The sequence below is a fragment of the Heteronotia binoei genome, chromosome 3 (assembly GCF_032191835.1).
Source record: "Heteronotia binoei isolate CCM8104 ecotype False Entrance Well chromosome 3, APGP_CSIRO_Hbin_v1, whole genome shotgun sequence".
Lineage (NCBI taxonomy): Eukaryota > Metazoa > Chordata > Lepidosauria > Squamata > Gekkonidae > Heteronotia > Heteronotia binoei.
In genome coordinates, this window is record NC_083225.1 from 169,666,903 (window position 1) to 169,682,458 (window position 15,556).

The following is a 15,556-nucleotide window of genomic DNA, read 5'->3' on the forward strand; positions in this document are numbered from 1 at the left end:
GATTGTTATGCAGCTGCACCTATTATTCAATGGGCAAGGTGGGAAGGAGGAGGGGAAACCTTCAGAAAGGTTCAGGAGCTGCACTCCTAATAATAATAATAATAATAATAATAATAATAATAATAATAATAATAATAATAATAATAATAATAATAATAATAATAATAATAATAATAATAATAATAATAATAATAATATTTTTTTAATTTATATCCCACTCTCCCTGCCGAAGCAGGCTCAGGGTGGCTTACATAGCTCCTGCTGAATCCGAGGCCTAAACAGGACGATACAGAAATATTGGGGGGTGTTGGGTTTTTTTACTTCACTCTTGTGCATTTATACTTTTATACATTTATTACGCTCTGAACATTGTTTGTAATTGTCAGCTTGTTACATATTTTTTCTCCTATTGTGAGTTCAGGTGGTGTTTTCAGTTTGCAATTGACAACACACCCCTATTTCTGATCTATCTTCCTGTACCTGTGTGCTTCATTTTTGCCCTTCTTTCCACCACCACCCCAAGCCAACCAGAAAGCACAGTGCAACCTGGGAAGGAGAACTTTTTCTGCATTAATATCTACAATGCAGCAAAGCAATCAGCAGAGCGGTGCAGGTTGTAAACAAATGAAGGTCAGTCTTCTACATACATGAAAATGATTCCCTCTAGGCAGGCATAGCCAGAAAGCTGTGAAATTTATATTTCACAGTCCCATGGATATCCATCTAAAGGCCCACCTGCTTTGTGTGAAAACGACTTTGTATTAAAACCCAAAATGGAAAGGGAAGAATTCAACCATTTCTTTTTCCATGTACAAGAGGAGGGAGGGAAGGGGAGGCAGAAGACAGCATCTGTAGAAACTATGATATACAATGATACAGCCACAGAAGGAAAGAGAGACAATAGTGGGCTTATTTTAGTGTGCCTCTAGGCCCAATTCAAAGTGCTGCTGGTTATGACCTTTTAAAGTCCTTCATGACCCAGGGGTCTTCATACTCATCAGACTACTACTCCTGATGTACTTCTGTGTGTCAGTTACGCTTTTTAGATAGCCTTCTCCTGATGGTGCCCTTTCCTAACATTGTCCATATGGTAAAAGTTGGATCACAGCTGTGGTAGTGTTGCCAGGTCCCCCCAGGTCAATGGCAAGGGTGGGGGATAGGATTGTTAGTTCCAGGTTGGGGAATTTGGAGATTTGGGAGTGAAATCCTGACCTCAAATCCTGACCCAAATCCTGACCTCCAGCTCCATTCGCCGCCCCCAAATCTCCAGTTTGGTGTGAGAGCCAGTTTGGTGTAGTGGTTAAGTGTGTGGACTCTTATCTGGGAGAACTGGGTTTGATTCCCCACTCCTCCACTTGCAGCTGCTGGAATGGCCTTGGGTCAGCCATAGCTTTCATAGGAGTTGTCCTTGAAAAGGCAGCTGCTGTGAGAGCCCTCTCAGTCCCCACCCACCTCACAGGGTGTCTTGTGGGGGAGGAAGATAAAGGAGATTGTGAGCCGCTCTGAGACTGAGATTTGGAGTAGAAGGTGGGATATAAATCCAATATCATCATCATCATCATCATCATCATCATCATCATCATCATCATCATCATTATCATAATTGTTTGGATTTTAATCCTGACTTGTTTGAATTTTAATCTGTTGTTTGAATTTTAATCTGTTTGAACTGTTTGAACTTGGTTTGATTCTTTTATTGTGTTGGAAGCTGCCCTGAGCCCAGTAGGGGAAGGGCGACCTATAAATCTATGGAAATAAATAAATAAAAATCATCATCATCATCATCATCAGAAATTACGCAGCCTAGAGCTGGCAACCCTAGTGGTGGCTGAATTACTTTAGAATTACTACCAGGGTGAGTGCAGAGGCAACCTTTGCTTACCACCTGTAGACAGGCATGTAAGACATGTTTGGTTCCAGAGGCCATTTGGGAGAGGCACACTGTGGTGGCTGATCTGGCTGTATTTTTAACTGTGTATTTTTTAAACTATGTATTTTTAAAATGCCCTTTCTGATTGTATGCTTGTTACATATTTTTCTCACATTGTAGGCTCAGGTGGTGTTTTCAGTTTGCCGCTGACAATAGAATAGTTTGAGGAGACAAGCCAGGATATAGCTATGTTAAATAAATGTAAATCCATTTAGGGAACTTATACCATGGTGCTGATTGGAGAGCAGCCAGAAAACCATGAAAATCAGCGAGGGAACAAAGTTTGTTAAGGCTGGCATACGTTTGAAAAGACAAAGTACACAAAATGTTGCAGTTTTTAAAAACTGAACAACCCCCTGCTCCAAGATCAGTGAAGCAGTAGAACCAAAATGGAGCTCCGGGGGGGGGGGGGGCACCAGCATCACATTGTATTGGACTGTCACTCCATAGTCACGTGATGGTCTAGGAATTCCTCAAATCTCTATAGTCAAAACCATAGAGATCTGTGGAATCTTTAAAATGTTGCATGATGTGCCATCCCTGCAGGGCCGGATCTGGAGGGAGGTGGGCAGAGAGGGCTGTTTGCCTTGGGCACCGATGGAGGGGAGGCGCCAAATTGGGTATGGAGTCCATTGTATTCTACAGGACCATAAGATAGAATGGCTCATAAGGGAGTACCATTTTTTTTATTTTGCCCCCCTCAAAAAACATGTAGATCTGGTCCTGTATCCTTGTCCCTCAGTGATCCCAAGGATGGCCAGCCAGGGGGTGGCAACTCCACCCTGGAAGCCTTGTCTCATAACTGAAATGTCTACCTGCTGGGGCTCATAACAAAACACATGATCAGCAGGCACAGTTAGTGAATCTCCTACCGGATTTGACCAATACAGAATAGTAGAGGGTGAGATATGTGAATTCTTCATTACGTAAAAAGCAAAAACAACAGACTGGCTCACGTATTTCTGTTGTTTCACAGACTATGTAAAATGGAACGACTCATATCACATCAGCAGGCACAGTTAGTGAATCTCCTACCGGATTTGACCAAAACAGAATAGTAGAGGGTGAGATATGTGAATTCTTCATTACGTAAAAAGCAAAAACAACAGACTGGCTCATGTATTTCTGTTGTTTCACAGACTATGTAAAATGGAACGATTCATATCTGCCCAAAAGGAACAGAGATGTGCCAAAAGGGAATTCTGCAGGAAGGGTGCTTTCCACATAGGTAATCATATTCTGATTTTAACTGTCTATGAATTTTTCAGGCTGCTTTGTTTTCATCACGCTTTATACTGTACTCTCTCAGCTTGACTTTGCGAACGAAGATTTAAGAAGGGTGCAGTAGTCCATGTCTGCTGCAGGCTCTCTGGTGGCTGAAAAGACCAATACGGGACAGGCAGATCCGGCCACAGTGGCTGCAGGGAAAAGTCTGATTTGGGGTTGGTGCTGTAGCAGTGCGATTCTTCCTCAATCTCCTTTTGTCCTCAAGACCAGCTATGCGTGCGTTCTCAAAGGAAGAGACAGCCTGGTGGATGGTGTGCCTCCATGCTTTGCGATCTGAAGCTAGGTCAGACCACTGGTGATGGTTGATGCGACAGGTGCCAAGGGATTTCTTCAAGGAGTCCTTGTACCTCTTCTTTGGTGCCCCTCTATTTCGATGGCCGGTGGAAAGTTCGCCATACAGAGCAAGCTTGGGAAGGCGGTGGTTTTCCATCCTAGAAATATGCCCTGCCCAGCGCAGCTGCGTCTTCAACAGCTGTGCCTCGATGTTTGTAACCTCTGCCTGCTTGAGGACTTCCGTGTTGGTCACAAAGTCACTCCAGTGGATGTTGAGGATGGTGCGAAGGCAGCGCTGATGAAAGCGCTCAAGGAGTCGCAGGTGATGACGGTATAAAACCAACGATTCGGAGCCGTAGATGAGGGTTGTTTGTCATTACAACCGCTTTGTAAACATTTGTGCCTTTTTTCAGATGCTTGTTGCTCCACACTCTTTTGTGCAGTCGGCCAAATGCACGGTTTGCCTTTGCCAGCCTGTTGTCAATCTCCTTGTCGATCTTGGCATCTGAGGAGATGATGCACCCCAGGTAGCTGAACTGCTGGACTGTCTTCAGAACTGATTCACCCACAGTGATGCAGGGAGGGTGATAATCTTCCTGGGGTGCAGGCTGGTGGAGAACTTCTGTCTTCTTCAGACTAAGTTCTAGGCCGAATAGCTTGGCAGCCTCTGCAAAGCTGATACCGAGTGGGAGACAAGTGCAGCATCATCAGCAAATAGTAGCTCTCGGATAAGTTTTTCCATTGTCTTGGAGTGAGCCTTTAGTCGCCTCAGGCTGAAGAGGCTGCCATCGGTGCGATAGCGGATGTAGACACCATCGTCATCATCTAGATCTACAGCGGCTCTTTGAAGCATCATGCTAGAGAAGATCGTAAAGAGAGTGGGCGCGAGAACGCAGCCTTGCTTTACACCTGTGCCTTTTGGGAAGGGCTCCGAGAGGTCGTTGCAGTGTCTGACTTGGCCTCGCTGGTCTTCATGTATGATGATCATGCTGGATGATCATGCTGAGGAACCTTGGGGGACATCCTAAACGTTCCAAGATTTGCCACAGCCCTTTCCTGCTAACGGTATCAAAAGCTTTGGTAAGGTCGACAAAAGTCACATATAGACCCTTGTTCTGTTCCCTGCATTTCTCTTGGAGCTGCCTGAGAACATATACCATGTCGGTGGTGCTCCTGTTAGCTCTAAAGCCGCACTGGCTCTCTGGGAGGAGTTCTTCTGCAATGGTGGGCACCAGTCTGTTCAGGAGTATTCTGGGAAGGATTTTGCCTGCGATGGAGAGCAGGGTTATGCCCCGGTAGTTGGAGCAGTCTGACTTTTCCCCTTTGTTCTTGTGTAGAGTGATGATGATTGCATCGTGAAAGTCCTGTGGTAGTTTGCCTTGTTCCCAGCAGATGACAAGTACTTTGTGAAGTGTGCTATGTAGTACTGTGCCCCCATGCTTCTAGATCTCTGGTGGGATTCCATCAACTCCCGCTGCCTTGCCACTTTTCAGTTGCTTGATGGCTTTAACAGTCTCTTCTAGGGTGGGGATCTCATCCAACTCTGTTTTCACTGGTTGAAGTGGGGTGAGGTGGATTGCTGAATCTTGAACTACGCAGTTGGCCCTGAAGAGAAGCTGAAAATACTCCGACCATCGGTTCAGTATGGATACCTTGTCTGTGAGGAGCACTTGGCTGTCTGCACTACGCAAGGGACTCTGAGCCTGATATGATGGGCCATATACTGCCTTCAGGGCTTCGTAGAACCCTCTTAAATCACCAGTGTCTGCACACAGCTGGGTTCTCTCTGCAAGCTTGGTCCACCACTCATTCTGAATGTCTCGAAGCTTGCGCTGGAGGTTGCTACAGGCAGCGTGAAAGATTGCTTTTTTCCTGGGACAGGAGGGCTGAGCAAGATGTGCTTGGTAGGCAGATTTCTTTTTCGCTAGTAATTCTTGGATCTCTTGATTGTTCTCGTCAAACCAGTCCTTGTTCTTCCTTGTGGAGAACCCGAGGACTTCTTCAGAGATCAACAGGATGGTAGCTTTTAGGTGTTCCCATAGTGCTTCTGGAGAAGGGTCTGTGGGGCAACTGGGGTCCTCAATTCTTGACTGGAGTTTTGCCTGGAAGGCAGCTTTAACTTCGGCTGACTGAAGGCTGCCAACCTGAAGCTTCCTCCGAGGGATACCTCCTCTTCTGGGTGTGGGTTTAAAGTGAAGACGGAGATTGCAGCGTACAAGACAATGATCCGTATGACATTCCACACTGGGCATTACTCGGGTGTGTAAGACATCTCGAAGGTCTCTCTGGCGCACCAGAATGTAGTCGATAAGGTGACAGTGCTTGGACTGTGGGTGCATCCAGGTTGTCTTCAGGCTGTTCTTCTGCTGAAAGATAGTGTTGGTGATGGTGAGCTCGTGCTCCGTGCAGAATTCTAGCAGGAGGCGCCCGTTATCATTGCAGTTGCCAATACCGTGTTGCCAAGTACTCCTTTCCAGGCTTCCGAGTCTTTACCTACTCTGGCATTGAAGTCGCCAAGGATGATCACCTTGTCCTCTGTAGGGGTCTTCCGTACGAGGTTGCGTAGATCAGCATAGAACTTGTTCTTTTCTGCAGGAACTGCTTGAAGGGTTGGGGCATACACGTTGAAGAGTGTTGCATGCTGATTGTTTTGAAGTGGGAGGCGCATGGACATGATGCGATCTGAGTGACCTGTTGGCAGGTTTTCGAGTTTGGAGGCAATGGAGTTCCTGACCATGAAGCCAACGCCAGAAAGGCGGCTCTCAGCCTTTTATTTACCCGACCAGTAGAGGGTATAGCCAGCACCATGTTCTTGAAGACTACCTTCCTCAGGGAAACGGACCTCACTGAGAGCTGCTATGTCAATATTCAACCTGAGAAGTTCGTGGGCAACTAGAGCAGAGCGTCGTTCAGGGCGACCACTGTCTACTGTGTTGAGCATGGTTCTGATGTTCCAACACGCAAGCTTTAGTCTCTGCACACTTTGTGAGGCAGGTGCATGCCTTTTCTTTGTTGTTATTTTTTGACCGCAAGTAAGGATGCCCGTTGACCGTGGCTAGCCAACTTGGGGGGGGGGGGGGAGACGAGCTTTGTTTAGGCCACCTTTTCTAGGCCCCTCTCCGTGTGGAGCTGTCCCTAGATAAGGCTGCTTGGTCGTTCAGGGTGCTGCCGAAAAATGCTTTCGTCTCCGGGTCAGCATCAGGCAACCAATACCCTGAACCGCCTACATGCAGGATCGGGACTGCGGCTTCCAGTGGCATCTTCCACCTGCCGTTTTGCCCCTTGCCCATCGCTGCAGGACTTGGTGTGTTGTGGGTTGTGGATGTGGATATGTCCTTCAGGCCTGCGCAGAGGAATTTTTAGGTGAAGCACAGTGTGCGCAGTACTGGCTCCACACCTTGGGGTCATCTGCCATGGCCCAGTAAGCCTTGACGCCGGCAGCGAGTCCTCCAGGTGGTAGGTGTTACATTAACGAGCTCTATCTGCCCGGGTTTGATGTTAGAGTTTTCCTTCTCTTGGCTGGCGAGGTTGGTGAGCCCAGCCTGCCCATCCGGTTATACCGCCGGACATTCGGTCGCACCATGACGTGGAAAACTCTGTGAGAAACGGGGGGGACCAGCGGGAAGGTGTTGCCACGGATGCAGTAATGCAGGAGAGGCCATTGAAGTGACCATCTGCCAGGCATAGCCGGACAGTGACCACGCGGCGTTCACTACACTGGGAAAGGAGAGGCTATGTATTGCGCATACACTTTCCCTGTGGGGGGGGGGCAGGATACCCAAGAGGGACCCCCCTCCCCCCCCCCCGTACTGTCTACTGGATGTATTATACTGCCCGTGCTTCCTTGTCCTCTAATTGTGAAATCCAGTTTGCTAGATCATTGTTCTCTAATGGTGAAATCCAGTTTATGGGATGCATGATATTTTTTTTTCCTGTGCCATTGTTCTTTTATTTGTGTAATCCAGTTTCATTGCATTGTTCACTCTATGCATTATACTCTTTGTTTCCTTGCCTTCTGTGATTTTGTAGGCCACCTTCAGTCTCAATGAGAAAAGTAGATGACAAAACAAATAAATAAAATGAACAGAGAGAATATAAGCCTAGCAACATCTCCCTGCTGTGCATTTTATATTAAGGGTGGTTTCAGTTTTCTTTTGTACCTTCTGTTTAAACTCCAAATCTCTCTTTTAATTCCATGTCCCTTTTGTGTGAATTGAAGCTGTGACTATTTTTTTGCCTAGTTTGGTTTCCTGGCACAGAATTTTTCACATAAACTGTATGCATTTTTCAATGTATATTAGTCAATCAGCGTTATACAGCATGCACAAATATAAGCAACATATATTGCACAGATAAATGCAATATCAGTTTTATATTGCTCCCATACAATGTGCATATGCAGTGCAAAGAATTCTACAAAACTCAAAAGTAAAAAGAAGGAACATTTAAATTATTGACAAAATATAAATAAATGACAGTGCAGATGTCTGGAGAGGCTCTGTAATCTATCTGCATAAATAAATATTTACTCCAAAGAATTGAATAATAAAATTTCATCTCCCCCATCTATAATCAGGGAGGGAAGGCAGCATGGTATAGCCCAGGGGTGGCCAATGGTAGCTCTCCAGATGTTTTTTTGCCTACAACTCCCATCAGCCCCAGCCATTGGCCATGCTGGCTGTGGCTGATGGGAGTTGTAGGCAAAAAACATCTGGAGAGCTACTGTTGGCCACCCTTGGTATAGTCCAATCTCATCAGTTCTCAGAAGGTAAGCAAGGTTGGTATTTGGAAGGGAGACCACCAAGAATGACTCTGCAGAGCAAGGCAGTAGCAAACCAAACTATGCTTCTCACTTGCCTTGAAGTTGAAAGCCCTTTGCTGAGGTCACCATACATCAACAGCAACTTGATGACACTTTACACAGAGAGACTGATTCCCCATTACCCTTGTTCTGGTCTTGTTGCTCCTTTTCCTGCTGGTGCTTCTGCTGGATTTCGCACAAGCTGCCCCAGGATGGCGAGCTGCCCTGCCTCTTTTCAAGTCCCCTCCGCAGCAGGCAGGATCCTCTGAAAACTGGTTTCTGCCTGCCATGGAGGGAACTTGAAAAGAGGCGGGGCAACTTGCCACCCCGGGGCAGCTTGTGCGAAATCCAGCAGAAGTGCAAGCGGGAAAAGGAGCAACAAGACTGGAACAAGGCTAGTGGGGAATGAGCTACACACACACACACACACACTCCCCTTTAGACAGAAACAATCTCATCGAGCAAAAGTTATAAGGAATAGCTGACTGTGTAAATTCTCTTCAAGTGGGGAAATCTTTTCTTGAACAAAAGCTATAGTTTCTGAAGACAGGCTTCCAAGAAAAAACTATGGTGTGTAGAATATTAAAGCTTCATTTATTGCATTGCATTTGCTTTATTTCTATACTCTGTCTTTCTCTCCAAGGGGGACTCCAATCAGCTTATGCCGTTTTTCCTCTCCTCCATGACCCAGTTTAGGGAATGCTTACTTAAATTATCTGCCAAATCTGGTTCTTTTTTTTCCTAACTAAAGCAGGGATGTGGCAACTGGCCACTCAAAACCCAAGATGACATTGAAGTGAGTATGCTTTCCTGGGTGACATAGAAAACAGCCTAAGTCTGTCCTGTGATCCAGGAAACCAGGGATAGAATGACATCTAGAAAATATGTTAGCAGTTGTCTAGGCTCATTTCAGCAGCTTCTATCCTAAAATATTTGCACACAAAGGTCAGAATTTATACTGGAGAACCCTGTGGTGACTGTGTTGTCAGTAAAAATGTTTTATTTATTCTACTGATTAACAAAATAATTTATACTCCCAGAAATAGGGAAACAATTTGTTGACCACCTGAATAAGATTGCCAATCCCTAGTTGGTGGCAGGGGATCCCCCAGTTTGGAGGCCTTCCCCCCACTTCAGAGTTAGCAGAAAGTGGGGAAGGGAATGTCTGCTGGGCACTCCACTATACTCTATGGAGACCGATTCCCATAGGGTATAATGGAGAATTGATCCATGGGTATCTGAGGCTCTGGGGGGGCTGTTTTTTTGAGATAGAGGCACCAGATATTCAGCATAGTATCTGGTGCCTCCCCTCAAAACAGCCCCCCCCCCAATTTCAAAACAATTGAACCGAGGGATCCAATTCTGTGAGCCCCCAAAGAAGGTGCCCCTATCCTTCATTACTTCCAAATGGAGGGAAGGCATTTAAAAGGTGATTTCCAGAACTCCCTTTGGAGTTCAGTTGTGCTTGTCACAACCTTGCCCCTGGCTCCACCCCCAGTGTCTTCTGGCTCCACCCTCAAAGTCCCCAGATATTTCCTGGCAACTCTACCTGGCACTAGTATTCAATGGCTGACTGCTTCTGAATGTGGAGGTTTTTTTAGTCACCATGGCTAGTAGCCCCTGATAGACCTATCCTCCATGAACCTGCCTCATCCTCTCTTAAAGCTATCTATGTCTTTTGCAGAAGCTCCTCTCAGGAGGACCATGTACTAGTAGAGCACATACCAAAAGCTAGAAGAAGATTTTTTCAGACAGACTGCAGACAGTTCACAACCTACAGTCTCAAGCAAGGAGACTCACATGTACGGCGCCCCTTCTTTGCCTCTCGCACCAATTTCAAGTGGAGCTCCTCCATTAAGAGCCGCTTTCCAAAGCACTGTTTACAAACCCTGGGATGCAAACCTATTGTTATGGGAAAGGCAGGCTAAGCAAGAAGAGAGAGAATCCCGACTGATAAGTAAACAATTATTCTTTTCCCTCTGCTTGATCCCCCACCCCCAGGTCTCCTTAGGCAGGATTCTAGATTTGCTCGAAAGTAGACAGAGAGGAGTGTGTGGAAAGAGTGTATGGGAGGGGGAAGGGAGGTGAAAGGTGCAGAGTATTTTTTTTTGTGCAGCTTTTAATTAGATCTCCAGTCTTCCTCCCTGACATGGTTCTTCTTGATCCAAAAGGCAGAGAGCAAATAGGCCACCTAGAGATTTTCTGCTTGGGCAAAACACTCCTGTTTCTCTGCTAAAGTGTCAAAGAAGCAGGAATAATATCCTGGTTCAACTGAGAGAAGGCTGGGGGGGGGGGCATTGTTTGGCTTTGGGAACAGTTCTGTGTGACTGGGTTTGAGAGAGGGAAAGATGGAAATATAAACTGGTTGTCAGAATTCTTAATGTAAGGCCAACATTTTGTGTGTGTGTGAAAATCAACAGCGGTCATTTCATGAAGTGGACATGTTTGAGCTCTGTAATCTTTGCATGCATATAAAAGCATCGACTTATTGAGCCTGTTCTCTGCTTGCCATTCCACAGTCTGCTGCCTTTGAGAGTACAAGGTGTGTCTGTCTGGTTCCCCCTGTAGCAGTCTATGTAACCTCTGTTGGGCTGATAGAAGAAGGAGAAATGGAGACCGCTAGGGAGTAGTGCTATTTTCCTAGCACACCTCTCTCTCTCTCTCTCTCTCTCTCATGCATAACCACTAACCATAAGCTATATGTAGCACTGCTAACCGTACTCCATTTCATTGTCTAATGAAGTATCAGAGCACACGAAAGCTTACATTCTCAATAAAACTTTGTTGGTCTTAAAGGTGCTACTGGACTCTAACTTTATTCACTCTCTCTCTCTCACACTCTCTCTCAGTGTGTATGTGTGTGTGTGCACAGATTTTTTTCAGGCTGCATGTGTCTATTGAGCCTGTTCCCTGCTCACCAAGGTGCCAGGAACTTGAAAATAAAATGCTGCCGCTTCTGTTGTTAAATCAAATCCAGATCCTTCTCCACTGACTTCTCAGTTCAAAACTATATCTTTTTCTCAGATGTATACTGGGAGTCTGGCAACCACACATGTAACATGTACTACCAGGGCTTTCTTTGTAGAAAAAGCCCAGCAGGAACTCATTTGCATATTAGGCCACACCCCCTGATTCCAAGCCAGCCAGAACTGCGTTCCTGCTATTTAAAAAAAAGCCCTGTGTATCACCCATCTACTTGCTTGCTTGCTTATTTACTTACTTCATTCACATCCTGCCTTTGTTACCTGTGGGGTAGGTTAGGCTGAAAGACAGTGACTGGCTGAAGGGCACCCAGGAAGCTTCCACAGCAGAAAGGGGATTTGAACCTGAGTCTCCCAGATCCTAGTCTGACTCTCTAACCACTAAGCAGCACTGCTCACGGTGCTCCCATGGTCTTCATATAGTCTGAACAGGGGAATGCACATGTCTGCTATATGCAAACAGCTTCAGTATGCGAGTACCAGAACTCGGAAAAATCTGGTGGCCTGTTTACGTGCACCAAAGCTGTATGTGCCCGCGAAATACACATTTCTGCTCTTCAGACAGGATGGTAGCAGGAGGATCTATACATAGCTGGGAGGCTCCTGGGATGCTTGGATGTAACATCTATAAAGAACTTTTGTGTTTCCAGAAATTCAGGCGGTATTAAAGCAGTATGTGCTCGTGAATGAATTACAGGTTGCTGATATTTCAGCTTTCCTTGCTAGCAAAATCAAAGGCATATTCATTTAAAAATGTGTGTGTATGTGTAATTCAGAAATCCAATTGTCAGTTAATAATGGTAAAAGAAATTGGAAGATAATAAGATTGCTCCATTTCCGGAGACACTTGGGTTCAAACCCTATTGGTAATTCAGTGCTCAATATCCCTGCTGTTGATTGCATAACACTGACTTATTCTTTACTTTAGATTAGAGGACTAAGGTTGAAGCATTGCTTTCCTTTCAAATGCTGCCAGCAAAAGTGATTACGGATGTATTAATTACCCTCTGTTATGTAAACTTTCATGACATTGGGTTTGATTGAACAAGGACGCGCTCTTGAAACTGCTAAGATTTCTGTAGCTCCATTGTTCAAATGTAAATGTCTCTAGCCTTGCTCACAGAGAAGAACATTAATTCTAGCAACCAGCAAGTTTCCCTTGACTCAATTAGGAGATGACTTAATATTTACGAGATTTCTCAGTCAACTTTTTTTAAAAATTGCACCTGTGTTCTGAGAGTCCCCTTCTCAGCATGTAATTGATTTATTCTAAACACACCCTACATTTTTACTTTTAAAACACTTGAAGAGATTTAAAATTGGAATTTTAAGAAAAATGCAACAGTACAAAATGTCATCCCTATGGCGATTCAGCTGTCACTAAACTGGCTTAGCTTAAGTGCCACCTTAAGACTTTTGTATTTAAACAGCTTTTGTGTGGTGTTGCAGAGTTTTCTGGACAAGCTTTTAAAAAAAAACATAATGCAAAATTAGGGAGATATTAATTAATTTGTTTCTCTGACACATTATATGCCATGTTTCCACCACTGGCATGTCATATCCATGTGATGAAATCTGGTTGCTTCATGGTTCATGAACTCAAGTTCATGGCAAGTCGACCAACACAAACTTTCCATGGACTTTCAAGCTGTTTGTGGAGGTTCCTGCTGGTTCATGAATGGATACATTTCCAGACAGGCAGTCTCAGCTCTATCTAAATTTTTTCCAAACTTCAAAGCAATAGGGGGGGGGCTTGGAAGGCATATAGAGGAGCATCTTGGGGAGGTCCTCTGCAACTTTGATGTCTCTAGCTTGCACAGTATCTGTTATATTCAGTCCTGAACCTGCACCTGTCAAATGATTACATGTCATTCCCCCAGGAAGTATTTATCTGGGGAAAACTTCTTTGGGGAGCTGTAACTTGGATCCCTTAAATGCAATCCTCACCAAATTTGGAGGGTAGGTAGACGGGTGTCAGCCAGAGATCCCTTGAAAGTTTGGTGTCTTTAGCATACAGGGCAGGGTTGTTTTACCAAATCACTCACCTCATAAACTGAACCAGTTCATTTGGAGCTTAAAAATTCATGACAGTTCTTGGTTCGCAAACTGAACCTCATTTTCCCGGTTTGTGACTTCCCTAAGTCTAACTCCCCCCTTGTCCCCAAGGAACAGCACTTGATGGATTATTTTGGGCTGCAGTGGGAACAGATAGGTGAAGAAGTCCCTGTCTGCTGAGAGTAATGCCTTTTTTTGGTGAAGATTTACCATGGAATAAAAAAAGAAAACTGAGACTTAGCTTTTGAGGACAGCAAAGTTAATGGCAATGAAAGCACCTGTGAACTCCCAGAGAAACATTGTAGTCATCCTCCTCTAGCTCCCCTCACAGAGAAGGTAATTGACTAAAGTGTCCAATATGGGCTCAAGACATGAGGCAAAGTATAACTGAAGTGGATGAAGATAATTGGCCTCATCCAGAAGTTGCTGGAGCCATTCTGCAAGTACCTTTTTTACACCTTGCCCCTTAAAAAAAAAGAGAGAGAGATCGAAACTGACCTCTAATTGCCTAAGTCAATAGAGTCCAGTGGGGTGCACCCTACCTTATTTTTCCACTTTTGAAACCATCGTGCAGACTAAGGAACCATCATATAGACTAAGAAACCACTTTTGAAACCATCATGCAGACTAAAACTGCGCCTTGCCAGAGGCTGAGCACATTTCAGAGAGCTCTGAGAGAGAGCAGATAAGAAGTGCTATAAGGGTGAGGTTTGGCTTTTTTAAACAGCTGGGGAAGTTACTGAGAATTTCTGAGTTTGTGTGACTGTGTGATTGCTGAAAATTTTGAGTTTGTGGTTGCTGGGGAACTGCTGTTTGTTTGGTTTGAGTGGGCTGAAGGTGATTGTTGCTGATTGATTAGGAGTGCTGTGTTCCTGGGGCAGACTGAGGCCCCACCCTCTTTGCATTATTAAGCTGCGCCTTGCCAGAGGCACAACCCTTTGGTATAAGCCGAGGGCGTGAGTTAAAGGGTTTTTGGCCTATGGCTCTTAGCCTGGGAGCTGTGTAAGGACCAGGAACACAGATCCCTATTTTCCTTTTGTTCCCAATAAGGTAAGTAGACCCTCCAGAAGGAGAGCCACATAAACAAACATAATTTAAAAGGGGACTGTATATTTTAAAAAAGCTATCATGAAGGTAGAATGTCAGCAAGGGGGTGGGGCTTTGCAGTGTTTTGCACTGAGTGTCACATGTATGACTATCTGCCCACAGGACAGAAGTCTTGGGTGTGTTCTTGATGCAAGGAGCTCCTGGTCCTCAGGGAAAGAGTTAGTACCCTTGAGGACAAGGCACAGTCAGTATCCCGATGGGGGGGAAGCTCGTTAACTTCTTCTTCACTAAACACTTGTTTTAAGTCTCTGTACTCTTTCGGGATCAATTGCACTTCTTCTATTATGAGGCATAGTTTTTTGTTCAATGGGGGAGGATCGAAGCCCCATTCCTCATTCCATTTATGAGGCTCGCACCCTGCATCTCTAAAGTCTATGATTTGGTCCCCCCACTTTATGTTAGGTTCATGTTTAGCCAACCATCCCACTCCCAGGACAATGTCAAATGACGATGAGGGGGCCATGACAAAGATCTCCATGTCCCAGTGATCTTCTAGCCCTACTGGCAACCTTGGGTTTGTTCCGTGCAGGGTTCCCCCTTCGTTACTGTCCCATCCATCTGTTCAAACTGTATGGGGTGCTGCAGGGGACTCGTAGGGAGTCCGAGAGCTTCCACTAGTTTGGGTGTTATTATGTCTCTAGTGCATCCAGAATCTAGTAGCGCTCAAGCGTGTATAAAACGCTTCAGATTAGAGTTCAGTAAAGTCAGTGGGATGAAAAACACAGTTCCCGTAATCCTCACTCTCAGTGGCACCGTTAGTTTCACGACCTGCTGCCCGGCACCTCTGAGTGCAGGTCGCTCTCATTTCCTGCCGACTCTTCTTCCCAGGTTTCTTCTCCCAGTTCATCAATGAAAATGATCTCCTCTTCTCGTGGGGTTGCGGACGCCAAGCTGCCCTTCACTGGCTCTTTTGTTCGTCCCTCTGCCTTCTTTGCTTTGGGCGCTCTGGTTTTAGGAGTGAGGGGGGGGGACTTGAGGCTGCTCAGGGCAGTTTGCCGCCATGTGCGTGGGGTCTCTGCACCAAAAGCAGCGCCGGGAGGTGGTTGGTTTAGTTTTCCTCCCGGATGGACCTGCCTTCCACCCTTCTGCTTTTGCCCCCGTCCGAGACTCATGTCCCCCCTT